The sequence below is a fragment of the Ambystoma mexicanum genome, chromosome 10, assembly GCF_040938575.1.
Source record: "Ambystoma mexicanum isolate Mex_15411 chromosome 10, UKY_AmexF1_1, whole genome shotgun sequence".
NCBI classification, from domain to species: domain Eukaryota; kingdom Metazoa; phylum Chordata; class Amphibia; order Caudata; family Ambystomatidae; genus Ambystoma; species Ambystoma mexicanum.
This window is the reverse complement of record NC_090932.1, coordinates 349,812,868-349,831,105: the sequence shown is the minus strand read 5'-3', so window position 1 is coordinate 349,831,105 and position 18,238 is coordinate 349,812,868.

Genomic DNA, 18,238 nt, shown 5'->3' with positions numbered 1-18,238 from the left:
TATCTTAAATCTGGTTCACCATGCTCTTCGTCAATTTTCATCCTCAGCTCACTTGATCAGGGACCGTGAATTTGCTCATATTGTAGCATTTAATAGTCTTTAATTAAAAAACCTGGCACTCATGGTGTTCTCTCTTTGTAACTTAACAAGGGAGGCCTTGGATGCTCACATCTACTGTTCTTCGCAGCTGATAACCAGTTCTTGGCTGCTTTCAGTCCTTGACACCAAGCCAGGCATACCTCTTCGGTCTTGCTTCGAATTTGAGCCTATTATTTTCTTGTGAAACACACAGCCTTAATCCGTCTTCTTCCATGGAGAGTTGCTTACTAAATTATGCCATAGAAGGTCTAGAACTCTATATACATGTTGGTGGCACCGCTTGCAGTCTACATACTATGTATAACCAGCCTTAAGAATACTTAGTCTACTTGCGTTGCAGCGTCTGTACAATTGTAAAACGACTTGTTTTCTGAAGTGCTTTTCTCTCGTGCAATCTTCACTTCACACATAAAAGCTTACTCGATTTTTTATTTCGCCATCATACATCTATTCTATAGATCTTCTCCTTCGACCATCTTTCTCGGTTCGTCACTTTTGCCTCTAGTGATGTCATCGGCCTTTTTCTTCCTTATTCTCATATTCCTTCGGGAGCTGCTTCCATTAGATCATCATTTCTCCGGGGGTACGTCCTATAAGGACTTCTGAATCGATACCTTGTTTCAAAGACCCTCCTCAGAATTGTCAGTCACTGGTATCAAACTTGGCACAACCTCTGGTTTCCAGCACATGGGAAGCAGGGGGTGGGACTTCCTGTAGAGGCAATTGGCTCCTCCTCTACACTCCCCCCTCTGGTTGATTCATCAACCACACCTTCACCGGACTCCAAAACCAGGCACCTTCTCTTAAAAAGCTGTTTCTTTGGGGTCCAGATCTTACTGCTTCACCACACCTCCCACACCCCTGGTTCCAAGTCTGTTAAGTGTGAGGAACACAAGATTAGGCTCTCGCTTTCCATTAAGCAAGATTTCTCACAAAGCACCAGCCACTCTCAACAACAAGACCTTTTAGTTCCCAAATGACAACCCCTCTGCCGACTCACCCTTGCAGAAATGCTTGCCCACTGCTCAGCCTAGTAATACTCGGGGTGCCACAGCCACTGACACTCCTACCCTTAAAGGTGCCATTATCAATGCAAGTTCTCTGGTCACCCACGCACTGGACATTGCCAACCTCCTCACAACCAACAATACGGTCTTCCTTGCTGTAACAGAAACCTGGCTTCACCCGGCCGCTCGTCCCTCCCCATCTCTGGCCATCCCAGATAACTACACAATCATCCGCGCAGACAGAGGTTCCGGTAAAGGTGGCGGAGTGGCCTTGATAGCCAAATCCCATCTGAACTTCATAGAATTCCCAAACATAGGCCTACCTTCAGCTGAATTCCTTTCAGTGAAACTAATGCTCTGACACGCGCACCCTCCTATTTCACCTTATCTATCAACCCCCAGGTGTCATCTCCTCCTTTTGAGGAAGATATCACACACCTCCTTACCCAAAACACTAAATTGAGTTTGCAAATCATTTTCCTGGGAGACCTTAATTTAGGCCTAAATGACGCTAATGATACTAATGCCACCAGATTAGACAACTGGGATCTAAACAGCGCCTCAATGAACCTACCCACTCCAAAGGTAGAACACTGGATTGGCTGGCTGACTTTAACTGCTCCACAACTATCCTCAACAATGTGTGCATGGTCTGACCACCACTGCATCACCTTCTCCGTCCTGAAAGACACTCGCACTACCACCCAGGCCACCCTTGCACCACAATCTCTGTCTAGGAACAAACGCAATATAACACTAGACAGCCTTCTACCATTGCTACAACCCATCACTGGTCTTCTGCACAACTCAAACCTGGACCCCTCTTCTTTGGTTGACCTGTACAACAGTACCATAGAACATGCCCTCAATCAAATTGCACCTTTTGAAACTGAGAAAGTCAAAACCCGCAGCCCATTTAAACAAATGGTTTACCGCCAAACTAAAAGCATTACGCAACGTCAAAAGACTATCTGAAGCCAATTTGAGAAAATCCCGGTCAACCCCGAACAAGGAAAGCTTTGCTTCTGCGGCAGCTACTTACAAAGCTGCCATCACCAACACTAAAAGAGATCTACAACACCAGGACGCTAAATCTGGTTTCGGAGCTCTTCTATAGCCCAAGAGAACTAGTCTCCAACACCTCCTACAGAGGATTGCGCTAATAACAAAGCCTGATGTGGGAACATCCAGAAAGCTTTATCAGACAAACTAGACTTACTACAAAACAAAATTGAGACAACAAATAGTCTCGCCTCCAGCACCCCTTACCCAACTTGCTCACATCATATCAGCCCCCCTGCCTTCCTTTCCCCTTCTCCCCAGTATCTAGTGAAGAAGTGGCAAATATAATTTCTGCCCTCAAACCTTCGAACTGCCTAGGAGACATTTGCCCTGCTTCAGCCATTAAGAAAGGCGCAAAAGAATTGGCACCTTTTTATCACGGCTTTGATTAACTCTTCCTTTAAAAACCAACTGTGTGGTCCCCAGAAACCTCAAAATACCCAACTTAGATCCAAACATACTGGCAAATTGCAGACCCATAACAATGGTCCCATTCCTGCTAAAGATAATAGAATAGCGTATCTCCAAATTCAAAAACATTTGGAGGATAACAACCTTCTCTGCCTGCATCAGTCTGGCTTCAGACCCAGACATGGAACAGAAACAGCCCTTCTGGATCTAAATAGCCAAATGGACGAAGCCAGAGACCAGGGCAATCTGGCCATCCGGCTCCTGCTGGACCCATCAGCGTTTGACCTTGTGGACCACTGAATCTTGACTGAACATCTATCCTCTGTGGCAGCAGATGCCGCCAGTTGGATCCAATCCTTTAAAAAAACAGAGTCTTCGCACCCACTGCGGCCGCTGAGCCAATACCCATCCTTGTTTTTCACCTAGGCTTTATAAAATGTTTACTAGGCTCCTCTTTGATCGTCTTGATAACCTGGGTGTCACCTACACAAATTACGCAGATGACACTTGGGTCCTCATCACCCTCACTGGCTGCTTGTGAGAGATTCTGAAAATCTTAATGAAATCTATCGTGAAATACAGGCCTGGACGCCCACACACAGCCTCTGCTTAAATGACAAGACGCAGCTCTTGATCGTCTGCACCCAAGACCATCTTCAACTCGACCACCGGTACAAATCCTTTAACATTGATGGCAATATCATCAAAGTTGCCAAAGAGGTTAAAACCCTTGGCGTTTACTTAGATTTCACCCTCTCACTTAAAAAACAAGTACATTTCACAGCTTCCACCACTGCTTATACTAATCAACGCCTGCAAACCCTTTTCTGTCCGCAAGCAGTTGCCTCGCGTTAGCCAGGGCTTTGATCCTGTCTAAATTGGACTATTCTAACACCCTATTCCTAGGCTCCTCTGAGCATAACCTGACTAGATTACAAGTTCTCCAGAATAACTCCCTTCCCTGTGCCTTGAACATACCTGGCTCCAGCCGTATCTCGACTACCAGACGTGACTGTCACTAGTTACCAGTACGCGACAGAATTAAACTTCACACACTCGTCATTATACACAAATGTCCGGCCCCCCAAGATTTGTCAGATAAATTCTCAAGGCACGAATCTAACAGACCCACAAGATCTATTTACCTGCACTGCCTCAATATACCAAAGTATAAACTAAAACGGCAAGGGGGGTCGAGTTTCCCCGTGCTTGCAGCTAAATGCTGGAACTCCCTCCCGTCAGTTCTTGGAGCCGAACCCTCTTTCTGGTCTTTCAGATCCAAAGTGAAAGAATGGCTCTTTGCCTAACTACCCCAGCGGCCACACCAGAAAAAGTCTTTCCTAGCCTCCCTCTGTTTAATGACGTCTTTGTTTATCTGTCTTGTTATCTACTACGTTATTCACTATTATTTATGTCATCTGCCTAATGTATATTCCTGACCTGCCCTTACGGGCTACGCCGTTCAAGGCTGTAGTCTTTCTGATCACTATGCATCTAGGACTGTAACTTGTCTGTCTCATCCCTTGCCTTGTTAATTCTTGTCTTTACCACTCTGGCCACCTGTAACCTGGTCCAAAGTACGATTCAACATACTGCCTCTGACAAACTATTTTGCTATGTTCAAGTGCCCAGATACCTCCGGGTTAGGCCCGCTCTACAAATGATAAACTAAAGTAAACTACTCCTTTCAAGGATCCTGCTGATTTTACATGTTCATCAACACTCCAGGTCATGTAGTTGCACTGGCCATTCGGACTGCAATAGACCCATCATCCCACCTATTGTTTGTGGTTTCTTGGATGCAGGAACTCTGTTCCCTCTGGTGCTGGTGCTACAATACTGGCCTTTTTATAGTCTGATTTCTTCATCTGTCAACTCTTTAGATTTGAGTCCTGGTTCAACGTTGATCATGGCCTTCATTCCTGCTGCTTCTTTGTTGCCTTCTTGAATTTTGTAATTATCTTTATCATACAGAATCCTTACATGATCATCTCCAAGATTGCTCCAAGAAACTTAAAGATGCTTGCCATCCAGTGTGGAATCCATGAGAAGATGGATGTAAACCAACTGTAGTCTGCAATATCTTCCACTTAATCTTCCATCTTATTGTGCAGGTTTGTCAGCAACGTTATGGCCTCCGTCAAAGTCCCATTCTCGTCATCGTGGGAAGTTTATGAACGTGGAACATGATGGCCCGATTTTGATGCAAACTTCTCCTTCCAACGCAGTGATCATATCAAGTACATATCTGTTCTAGAAAGTTCTAGAAAGTCATCAGTCTTATGGCTCTCAATTCTTCACTGATAGCATTGAATGCCTTTATTTTAAAAAAAATGTTTTTAATTTGTTTGTAAGACTTTACATATAAATTTCATTTCAACATAGTATACAAAACGAAACAAACACAAGTACATAATTTTAAAAAGGAGGTAGCTAATTATTCATAAAAAACATGTATACAACTAAGTCCTAATCATAAAATAACATAAATATTTGACCAATAATTAACTTATATTGAATAATATTTACAAAAGGACAAACTTAAAAAAAAAAACAATTCAAAACTCAAGATGTGCAAGATATAAATATAAGAAGATAAGTTCTAGGAAGCTGGATAATCATCCCTATACTCCATCGATAACTTGCAACATGAATCTTCAAAGATAATACATCTCAAGTTTAGTTTTCTTTTTTTTTCTTTTTTTTTGCAGAAGGGCATTAAGTTATTTTGCAGAATAATTTTTACACAGTTGGAGTTTTCAAAGATAATACCCCTCTATTCGGATTTGTTTGATTTACATAGATCAAGAATATTATACAAAATTGAGGCGATAAGGTGCAAGGTATACTTTAAAATAGAACATACAAAAAATATTTTTCATAAATGGTTGTCAGACAGCTAGGTATGTCCTCATGAATTAAATCTTTTTCAACACTACCAGTTGGCATGACTATATCCTCATGACTACTAATGGGAAAATCATTGTTTATAGAGATAGAGTTGCAGTTCCAAATAGCTTAAGAAATAGGCTAGGGCAAAAATTAAAGGTTTATGGATGCCTGTCATCATTCTAACCCATAGATTTTCCAAACAATCTTCAAATAATGGAATAACAAACTCCTTAAAAATTCAGTACGTTGTCCCTTAAAATTAGTACATTCTAAGACTAAAAGATTGAGCGATTCCTTTTTCGCATAGCAATTTGGAAATCTATATTGGGTCTGAAGTCTGACGTCTATCACCTTAGACCAATTCGAAATCCGTTCACGGGTATGCAATTGATTAAATTTGAATCTTAGGTAAGTGCCCCGCACAACATTACTCGGAAACAAAATAATATAAGAAGGGTATGAAGACCAGTTCCTTAAGTATTTGGCATACTCCGTATGGGTTTTTTATTGGGGGGAGTAGTTTTATGGTTGGAATCCAATCTATTTCGTATAAACTCTTAGCATAAGCAGGGCGAAATAATAAATCTGCTTGCGAGACCTCTAAGTCTATCAGTATTGCATTCATTTTGTTTGAATAAGATTTACTGGAATTATTGAATACCATAGCTTTCAATTCAGTAGATAAAGAATTTTCTATAGGTTCTAAGATTTTCGGATAGTTGCATAGAGCTCTCCATTTGTGATGAGTGGCTAAAGAAATCTTCCCAAATTCATGTCGAATGACCATGTTGGAGATAGACAATGCCGAGCATAATGCCGTTTTCAGAAGCTGTGCTTGTAGCGTGTTCAGGCATGCATGAATATCACATAGGCACATGTCTGTGCAATATAAAATAACTGGTTCCACTTTTTTTGGTGAGAAATTCTATTAAAGGCAATATTTACAATTTTTTTTTCTTCTTTTAAATATCACCTTCATTTGGGAAAGTAGCAAGCGAGTCTTTTCATTGAGAATGTCTGACCAGTATTTGAAGTATGAGCAATTGCTCAAGGTATAACCAAGTTAATTCATTGTAGGAGTCTGTTTGATTGGTAAATCATTTATCTTCCATCTAAAAGGTTTCAATTTCTTTCCAGCCGTAAAAATTAACATTGCTTTTTCTACATTCAGGCTGAGATTGTGTGTGTCCGCAAAGTTGGCAAAAATATGCAATTTATTTTGCAGTCCATATGGTGTAGAATCGAAAAGGATGAGAACATCGGCGAATGTGAGCCAATGTAAGCGCCTAGTCCCCAAACGTACTGCATAAGTATCCAGAGCAGCCCATAACATATCCAAATCACTAATATAGAGGTTGAAGATGGTCGCTCCTGTTTCAAACCAACACACGTGGGAATGTTAACAGTGGTTGCACCTTCTTTGGTAATCCTTATGTGATAGGATGTGCTCGTATGAAACCCAAAACCGTCCATTTTCCTAAACAGAATGTCTCTGATAACTGTCAAAGGCAGCTTTCAAATCTGTGGAGGCCATATTGACCCTACAAGAGCCCGCATTTTTGGTGTTTGCTAAAAGATGAGTAATGATAGTTGCATTGAGAAAAGTGCCCTTTCCTTTTCGAATTCCGACCTAAGATTTGGAAAAGATGTCATGCCCAACAATATGTTTTTCCAGTTGGCACAGTAATAAGATCGAAAATACCTTAGCAGCAGCATCAGTTAATGATATGCAGCGATAATTCTCAGGTTGCAACGCCCTTTTTATAGATGGGTACGATGATTGCGTTTGCCCAAGACTCTGGCATGGTAAAAGTTGCCAAGATTAGGTCATATTTTATTTTAAGTATGCCAGCCCAAAGAGCAGGGTCGGACTTAAAAACACAAGGTGGGATGCCATCCGGACCGGCAGCTCTAGATGAATTGAGTTTTCCTATAGCCCATACTATATCTGGAGTTGAAAACTGTAATGATGATATGCAGGCAGCACTTGCTGTGGAAAGTTGAATCTAGAAGTGTGCCCAATAGCCTCGCTGTGGAAAGTTGAATCTAGAAGTGTGCCCAATAGCCTCGCTGTGGAAAGATGAATCTAGAAGTGTCCCCAATAGCCTCGCTGTGGAAAGTTGAATCTAGAAGTGTACCCAATAGCTTCCATGTGAAAGCTGAATTTAGGAGTGCATTTAGAAGTTGTATTTAGAAGTGTACCCAATAGCCACGCTGTGGAAAGTTGAATCTAGAAGTGTGCCCAATAGCCTCGCTGTGAAAAGTTGTATTTAGAGGTGTGCCCAATAGCTTCCATGTGAAAGCTGAATTTAGAAGTGCATTTAGAAGTTGAATTTAGAAGTGTGCCCAATAGCCTCGCTGTGAAACGTTGAATCTAGATCTGTGCCCAATAACCTCGCTGTGAACAGTTGAATCTAGAAGTGTGCCCAATGGCCTCACTGTGAAAAGTTGAATCTAGAAGTGTGTCCAATAGCCTCGCTGTGAAATGTTGAATCTAGAAGTGTGCCCAATAGCCTCGCTGTGAAAAGATGAATTTAGAAGTGTGTCCAATATCCTAATAGTTTAATAGTGTGCCCGGCCAAACCGACCGATCTCCCTAATAACCTCTCTGTGCAAAGTTGTTTTTAGATTTATGCCTAATACCCTCCCTGTATAAAGTTGAATTGAGAAAGGCCTATTTGTGCGACGTATATAGTATGGTTTGAATTGAAGGGAACATTTGAAAGAACATATAACCCACCATACGGTTACCCTCTTCTTTACACCACCACTCAACTAGAACACAGAGATAGTATGACACCATTCGGTATAACTGTTCTCATACCAACATCTGCCGCGCATTCCCCATCATTTTAAATAAACACTGCTGGTTACTCACCCCCCAGCCAGGCGTTCTCCTCAGGCCTAACGCAGCCACTTTCGGTCTGGATAAATCCTGCCAGTACAAACACATACTCCTGATCTCTCAACCACCACACCTACCGCTAAGAAGCAGCTATTACACGAATACCGCACCAGCTGCACACATACCCGGTGCTCACACGCACCTTTGACTCTCTCTACTCTCTCTACTGATCCGAACTTCGGTTACCAAGGGCGTTCAACCTACCAGCACCTTCGGACCATACCAATGGTATAAAAGGCACTATATAAATGTAAAATAACAATAACACCCTCTGACAAACTGGCCTGCTGTCTGCTTCAAAGGCAATCAAGACTCTCCATCCATGCCAAGAAAAGGGCCCACATCCAGGCATAGGTATCAGGACCATCCAACAACACGGCTGAACTCTTTAGAATCTGCAGAGAAATAGACAACCCTTCAGAAGTCTCCTCGTCCCCTGTTCCGTCCCAGGCCCTCTGCAATGCACTGGCAACACATTTCAACACAAAAACTCAGGAGATCCTGAGCACCCTTGCTGCCCCCTCCTGCCCAACCCCTCCCTCACTCCCTTGGCTCCTATGGATTCTCACCCTCCTTCTTCCACTTGCTCCCCCTTCTCACCTGTCACACCTGAAGAAGCCACCATAGTTGTCCACTCCATGAAGGTCTCTTCCAAACAGGTTTCCCCTTGCTCCTCCAGAAGAATCAAGGACAATATTGGTTATCTGGCTCGGGTACTCACTGATCTCTGCAACCACTGATTTGCCACTGGATCTTTCGCATCCTGCCTCAAGCACTCCCTTGTGCACCCTTGTGCGCCCCCTCCTGAAAAAAGATTCAGCAAACACTACCCATCGAACCAACTACTGTCATATTTCTATTGCCCCCTTCCTTGGAAACTGCTGGAGAAGCTGGCCTTTCCACAATTTACCTCACACACTGAACTTGTTGGTGGTTTCCTTGACCATCAATCTGGATTCTGAGCATCCAGAGGCATGGAACTGCTCTGCTGAACACCCACGAAGAACTGTTTGCACCTCTGGACTGTAACTCTTCAGCTGTCCTCATCCGACTCTATCTCTCCTCTGCCTTCGATACGGTTAACCATTCCATCCTCATATAATGGCTCCTTGATAGACTTGGTATCGCGAAGCGAGTGCTGGACTAACTTACCTCTTTCTTTCAAAACTGACTGTTCGTCCCCAGTCATTTTGGGCACCTTCTCCTCACCAACTTCCTTCTCGACCTGTGGTGCCCCAAGGGCTCAAACCTCTCCCCCTGGCTCTTCAACACTAACCTTACTCAACTATCACTCCTCATTTTCTCCTTCTCTGCAACTTCCAGTGCTATGCAGATGAGACGCAACGCTTTTTCAAACCTCCTGCTGACCCTCTTGCATCTTCCATCATCCCTGACTGTCTATCTGCCATCCAGTCCTGGCGTACTTCCAACAATATCTGCCTCAATGCAGCAAGACTGAGATCATTCCCATGGGCACTCTTGCTCCCTCTTTTTCCCCTCACTCTGGCCATCCTCTATGGGCTCTCCCCTGGCTCCTTTTTCTGAAGACCGAAACATTGGATTCATCTTCAACTCCTCTCTCTCCTTCCTCTCTCACACTCGGGACATTGCCACTTTTAACTTTTCCTTCTCAAAGGACCTCTCCCTTTTCTCACATTCCCCCAGAAGCTCAATGCTACCAACACCTGATTCTCTCTAGGGTTGACTATTGCAATAGCCTTCTCCTGAATCTACCTTTTTCCAATTTACAACCTCTCCAGCTACTCCAGAATAGGGCAGCAAGACTTATTCTTGGCCTTAAGCCCAGCAACCGCTTCTCTTCTGCCCTAAAATCTCTTCACTGGCTCCCGGTTGCGGCACTGATTAAATTCAAATCCCTCTGCCTCATCAACAAGGCTGTCTGGGGCCAGGGACCACGCTATCGGGAACTTTCTCTTACTAAATACTCTCCCTCCAGACCTTTGCGGTCCTCTGGCACCAACTCTCTGTGTGTAAAGTGTTTCACTATACAGAGGGCCGGCAGCCAATCACTTTCTTCAGTTGGGTCCCTCTTATGGAACAGCCTCCCCCTTCTTCCTTGTCTTGAGCAGGACTTCCTCAAATTCTAGAAGCTCCTAAAGACTTTCCTTTACACCTTCTCCTTCACTTCTTTGCTCAACTGCTAATCTCACAGTCACTGTGATTGGTGGCCAGGATCCTTATGTATCCTTCGGGGACCTGGCATTCCATACCCAATTACCCCTCAGCCTCTACCTACCTCGCAGCACTTGCCTCGGTCCCCACCACCCTCAAACCTGAAGGCTTGTACTTTCTACCCAGTGTGGCTCCAGACCGCATAGCACTTACCATACTATGCACTTCATCCGCTGCTCACCCACAAGCACGGACATTCCAGCATTTACCCACAACCCCACGTCCCCTTGTCTAGCTGCACTTGCACGTTCTGAATATTCACAAGGCATAGAAGGTTTGTCTTCATCTTCCACCATATTCATTTGTTTCATCCCATGATCCCTCCCTGTTGCCCTGTGGGCACTTTGAAACAGAACTGACTTACTGTATAAGCGCCTCACAAATGCACAATAAACATATAAATAAATATCATTGTTATAAATTGAAGCACCGCAGTCCAAAAGTTGACCTTATGTATCACATTCCTGCCTTTTGTCTTCAAAAACCATAGGAGGCGTGCTTTGCTCCCGTTCCATTGAGCAAATTACTAACTCAATTGAAATTTCCATAGTAGCAGCTGTGCTTCTTAATTCATAAAAGTCAACACAAAGTGGACAGAGGTAGTTAGGTCCACAATTAGACAGTAATTTATATATATGTGCAATGTTTACTCACATCACTCTATGGCAGAGTCTACTTCGCTGTAGTTCATGGACCAGATTAAGGTAGAGAGAGTGCTGAGCTGCATCTGACAGCGCACTGCTGACTTCCAACTGCACTTTGTCACACATTGTGGGCTTCACACTAGTAGCAGGTATTTGAATATTGGGTTGGCGGAGCCCAGCCCCACTCGTCACTGTAGCCCTACAGCACACTGCTCCAACTGGTAAGAGGAACTCCCAAATTAGTGTTCTCCACTGCCGATTGTCAACTTCGCTTTGTCACATTTCGTACACGGTTCATGCTAGTGGCAGATATTAGAATTTTGGGCCCCCTGCATCAGTTTAGCCCTGTAGCACACCGCTGAGGCACTCCTAAACCACGATCCTTTCCTGACTCCCAAATTCACTTTGTTACACTTCGTCAACTGCACTATTCACTGAGTCATGCCGATGGTTTGTGAGAGATGAGAGCTCATAGTCCTAAAAACCCTCACATGATTGAACAATTAACGCTAGGATCACATTATCATAACACCCCTTCATTTAGTTTCTTCCAAGTGACATAACCTCAGTGATGTGGCAAATGAATAGTGATTGCATAATTCTTAGTCACCTTATCCTTTAATTGCTTACTCACAAAGAAAATATTCCATAGCCTGCATGTGCTGCTTGTTGAAAATGTCAAAGAGCACCTTGTTGATCACTGTCTTTATGAGTAAACTTACATAAAAAAGCCATCTTTAATAACACTTTGCTGCTGATTTGCATTTCAAGAAGTAAATGCCATGTTTTAGTGATCATGAATGTGATGTTAAGTGGATTGAGGTGGGTAGGATTTCAGTATGACTGTCTACGATGAAGTAGGAAAGAGAACAAATGTTGTCAATTATTCCCTTGACATTGTTCATCTATGTAATGCAATGTACTTAAAAAACAATTTGCAGCTCAGTGTAAAATACATTCTATTTCAGCTCTCAAAAAATAAGACATCATAAGTAGATATAACTGAAATAATGCAGGGAGCAAGGTCTAAGCCTGTACTTAAGCCTTGATAAATAGGTATTGCAAAGTTCAGGGAGACAACCCTGAAGGAGGAAGGATAGTGTTGAGAGATGACATTTAGTGCAGGCATGACAGAAAAGCACTTGAACCACTTTGGGGAGCCACTATAAAACAGAAGGTAAATCACAAGATAGAACATATCTGGAGGACGTAGGACGTGTGGTGTTAGCAGTATAGGTTAATCCTGGGAAGCAAACCCAGCACACAAACAGAATACATTAACAGTGATGCATTACATGGCAACACAGATGACAGAATGCCCACTGCCCGAATCCATATGCAGAGTGTGTGTCACAAACAAAACCGCCGACAAAAGAGATTAATTTTGCAATGTCATTCTTTTCTTCCTTGTGATATAGTGGAAACAAGAACTAACACGAAGTAGTTTTAATGAAAACACAGCAACTGTTAAAATACGTGTCTGCAGGGAACACATAAGTGGCCGCTCAAGACGGCTCTGGTGTTTTGGTCTATATAACTATTATAGACAGTTTTGTTATGCAAAGTTGGAAATGATCTAGCAAATATTCCTGAAGAATGCCAGTGATTGATTGACTAAATGGTACAAACATGTTAGCTCCTGCTAGAATGAAGTAAATAATCTGTGTAACATTTTATAATTTGCATTATCTAGTAGCCGCAATTTTTTAAATAGGGAAATGATGTCTCCTTGGTGGCATTTTTAACCTTGCGCTGGTACAATCCACTATGCACAGTTACTTGCACTGTCAAGCTTTTCTGAGCATTTGAAAGTCTCGCTCTAGCGACTTTGGTAGTGATCCTCTCCTAATCCACAGACGTATGACAACATTTTAAAACACCATTTGTCTGACTACAAATTTGGAATCTGATAGGGTAGGTCAAAAAGTTGAAACCAACACTAACCTCTGATCACTTTTCAATGCCCAGTCTGTATGAATCTGTTTTTGTGAACAAAATAAACAAAACTTCCATATCTATATGAGGTCTCTATACTCCCCAATGTCCTTATGATGTAGGAAAGGTGAGAAAAGGGTAGCTATGCCCCGACTCCTGCAGATTTTATGGCTTATATCCTGGTGTTCTATTTTGAGTTGTACTTGAATTTGGATTGTTTTCGTGATAGAAGAAACATGGGTTTTGAAACACAATACATATCATATACCAAACAATCCAAAACTAAAATGACTACAATGGGGGCTGAATGGGGAGTTTAGGGTTGTGGGGGGAGAAGGCAGCCAAAGGAACCCTAAGAGAGCAGATCACCCGGAACCAGCCTAGAGCTGGAGAGGGTGTGGGTACTCAGGCCAAGCTCAGCATGGATGGCGAGGGGGCACCCAGATTCAGCCCAGGAAAGGTGGTGAAGTGGACACCCAGGATAGACTTATAAGAGGATAGGGGAGCAGGTATCCAGAACCTGCTATGGATAGGTGGGAAAGGGGCACACATAAACAGCTCTTGGATAAAATGGCTGGGTAAACATGGAACATGCCCCAGTTAAAAAGAACGGTTAATAGACTGGTGCAGTGAGGAGTACCATAGTAACAAGTAATCTACCACAGTTTCTGAGGGGCGTATTTCACAGTGCTATGTTGCAAGAGGTCCTGGTAGAACATAATGGAGGCATGAGTGTGGCTGCCTTCATGGGATGTCATGGGCCATGACATATGTGCAATAGGAGCATTGCCAAACTCTGAGCTAGCCAGGCCGGTAAGTGGCAGATTAGAAAATAGTCTTTCGCCTGCTATTATCCTGTCCCACAATTTTCCAACCAGTAGCAATCTGAAATTCCTCCTTCCTCCTGGCCCCCGGAAACATCTGAGATCCTGGATATTTTAGTCTCACTTTGATATTGCCTAGATACTAAGGCTACACACAAGTCACCGTGTGACTATTGGCAACTCAACACAGTTCTACCATGTTAATTGTATGTGTACAATTAAAGTACTGTGTTATTACCTCCCCATCAACTCTCTTGTGAGTGTTAATGTTATCCCAATCCTGCTGCACGGTGGTCCACTGTTTCCAAGCTGGGTTTGTGCATTATAAATATAATATAAATAAATAAAATACATAACATAGTTGAGGGTGCACACACACCACTCAGACATGAATAACCAAAGGCAATTCGCAATATCTGCCTCGTCTTCGACGAGAAGGTGTTGCAGTTGGCATTAGGGGGCAGTGCACGTGGCTGAGGGAAATGCAAAGCTAGTGGCTCTGGTCATGTGCATGGATAACATCAATCATTAAGGGGAAGGAATCAATCCTAGACCGATCCATAATCAGTGGTGGTCAATATCATTTTTTTTAGAATATTTCTTTATGTGTTGGGCGCTTGCAACTCTGCTATAACCACGGTATTTTTGTTGACATAAGATGATAAAAATGTAAGCAGCGTTTTTTTTATTCTTCAGAAAGTTATAATTTAGCCCCTAATTAGGGAACTGCAACTGATGGGTGATTGACTCCTTTTTAGACCAATCATCATTTAACTATTTTCACAAAAGCATCTGTGAAAACTCCAGTGGGTTTATGACATTCCCACCTGTATGGCCCATACAAGTACGTTGCATAGATATACATTGTATTCTCACATTAAAAATTCTAACCAGTACGCAATATAACTGCATTTTATTGAGAAATAGATATTTGCACTGAATTGCACAAGGCACCTTACTGTTATACAACAAGTTCAGACATTTCGAGACACTTTATTGAACGGAAGATATCATACCATCTAATACAGCATGATACTCTTGAGGGTATATCAATTGTCCACCTCAAAAAGCAACCAGACGTTACTGGAAGTCTAAATCTGATGATTATGATATAAAATGTATGCACTAGGCACTTTACTTCATGGCGATATTGCACATTCTATTTGCACTATGCACTTTATTGTGAATCCTATATTTACACTGAATTGCACTAGGCACTTTATAGTTACAAGACATGTTTATATCTTAGCTTCCTTATGAGGCCTATTTTTGGCACGGTTTACTCATTTGTAATTTTTTGGTTGCTCTATCGTATGGAGACATTGCATATTCTAGCTGTATAATGCATTTTATGTGAAATAAATATTTGCACTAAATTTCACCAGGAACCTTACTGTTCTACAACAAGTTCAGATATCAGTTTTTATGTAGACAATTGTGGTCTCTGTCCATCTACCAGTGAGTTGCTTTGTAATGAGACATGCATGATGCACTTTAAACTGTGACAAATGGAGCGCCCGAGTAGATCTGTTCATCTACAATTATATTTAACAAGACATCAAAATTAGAACTGATTTGGTATTACTGCCTATTTGGGACAGGCATGCTCAATGCACTACGACATTTTTAAGATGTTTGACATATGTCTGGCAGAGAGGGGTTTGTGTACCATAGAGTGCACGATGAACTCCATAGGGATCAGAGAGTTGTAACATTATACTAAAGTCCTACTTCTGTGTTGTTTCCCTAGTATGTGATCAAGCAGTTTGCTAATCACAAAGCATGTCGTTGCTTGTCTTTCCCTGTCCACTCTATACCTAATAAAATATTTGTTGCCGTGGAACTCGTGGCTCTTTATCCCACACAGATCGGAATATTTTCTCCTGTTCTAGTGCTCTGATGAGTGCAGTCACAGTACAGGGTTTTCAGAAATATATATATATATATATATATATATTTAGTAAAAAAACGTTGTTAAAGGGACGTTATGGTTAAGTTTCGCTACTAAAAGCCTATGAAATTCAGTAAAAAAACTTTGTTAAAGGGACGTTATGGTTAAGTTGCGCTACTAATAACCTAAGCAACCATAACTCGCGCCACCACCGTGCACTGCTAAGACTAACACCCACGACATCAAAGATGACATCACAAATGTCATTGATTACATCACTGATGACATCACATGTCTGGCTCACTCTTTTTTTCTTTTGCTGACATATCTAGGCCACATGGTTTTCTTCAGTAACAGTCAGAAACTATAAATTGTATTTTATTTGTAGACGTATCCTACAAGTAGGTTCTTATAGTAATTCCCTTAGAGTCCAGTCACATCATATGAAACATATACATAGGGGAAGACACAAGATTTAAAGACAGCATTATTTTCATGCAAATAAATGATTGCTCTGTTTCAAAGCTGCTATTTACCCTATGTATATGTATATTGGTATGTGTTCTTGTCTCTTTGTGTTTTGTCTATAGTAATGCAATTATGTAATATATGGGTTTTATTAGCTACTTATTACATGTTTCACAGTACACAAAAATCTATTAAGAAAACAATTATCATTTCATTATTCAATATATTAACATTACGAATATTATACCTTCATCTTGTTTGCTGCACACAATGCTATGTTTCTGCATTAGTAGCTTAGTATACTAGATAGAACCCCATAATAGAATGCTATTTATATCAATGCATCGTTCAATGCACTAATTAGGGTATGATATTTATTGCAATGATCCTTGACACTTTTTTCACAACATTATAATAAGAATCCCTTGTACACATATTTCATGAAAAGTACATACACATGTGATGTAATCAGTGATGCCATCAATGACATTTGCGATGTCATCTTTGATGTCGTGGGTGTTAGTCTTAGCAGTGCACGGTGGTGGCGCGAGTTATGGTTTCTTAGCTTACCATAACTGGCGAATTTCAAGGGTTTTTCGGTTTTACTTGGAACAAAGTTTTTTTACTGAATTTCATAGGTTTTTAGTAGCGCAACTTAACCATAACGTCCCTTTAACAAAGTTTTTTTACTGAATTTCATAGGTTTTTAGTAGGGAAACTTAACCATACGTCCCTTTAACAATGTTTTTTTACTGAATTTCATAGGTTTTTAATAGCGAAACTTATACATAACGTCCCTTTAACAAAGTTTTTTTACTGAATTTCATAGGTTTTATTAGTGTAACTTAACCATAAAGTCACTTTAACACATTATTTTTTAACTGAATTTCATTGTTTTTTATTAGTGCAACGTAACCATAACGTCCTTTTCAATGGAGGAAGACCACTAGCATCCTAGGTTCTCAAAGTGGGAACCCGGGGTGGTAAAAAAAGATTTTTCTTCCCAAACCGGGATGCCGCAGGCAGGCGTCCCGGTGTAGGAAGGACAATCTTTTACCAAGATCAACACCAGGGAAAGGGAAGGCAGGGTGTATAAAGAGAACACAACAGGGCATCGGCGGGGGGTCGGTAAGACCAGGAGAGAGACACGGGGCATGAGCGGGAAAGAAGGGAGACACGGGGCATGAGCAGGGAGTCGGGGGGAAGAAGGGAGACACGGGGCATGAGCGGGAAAGAAGGGAGACACGGGGCATGAGCGGGGAGTCGGGGGGGAAGAAGGGAGACACGGGGCATGAGCGGGAAAAAAGGGAGACACGGGGCATGAGCGGGGAGTCGGGGGGAAGAAGGGAGACACGGGGCATGAGCGGGAAAAAAGGGAGACACGGGGCATGAGAGGGTGGTGAGGGGGAAGAAGGGAGACACGGGGCATGAGCAGGGGGTGGGGTTGAGGGGTTGAACAGGGGAGACACGGGCCATGAGCGGGGAAAAGGAGGGAGACAGACACGGAGCATGATCGGGGTGGGGGTGAACAGGAGAGACACGGGGCATGAGCGGGGGTAGGGCAAGGTGGGTCACCCACCCCCGCTCATGCCCCGTGTCTGCCCTGTTCCAACAGTGCAGACACGGGGCATGAGCGGGGGGTGGGGGGCGAAAGAAGGGAGACACGAGGCATGAGCGGGGGGTGGGTGGAACAAGAGGTCAACAAGGGGTATCATAGGAGAGGGGACAAGAGGAAGACACGGGGCATGAGCAGGGGGTGGGAGGGAACAGAAGGAAGACACAGGGCATCAGTGAGGAGTGGGGGGACAGGAGGAAGACACGGGGCATGAGCAGGGGGTGGGGGGAACAAGAGGTCAACAAGGGGCATCATAGGAGGGGGACAAGAGGAAGACACGGGGCATGAGCGG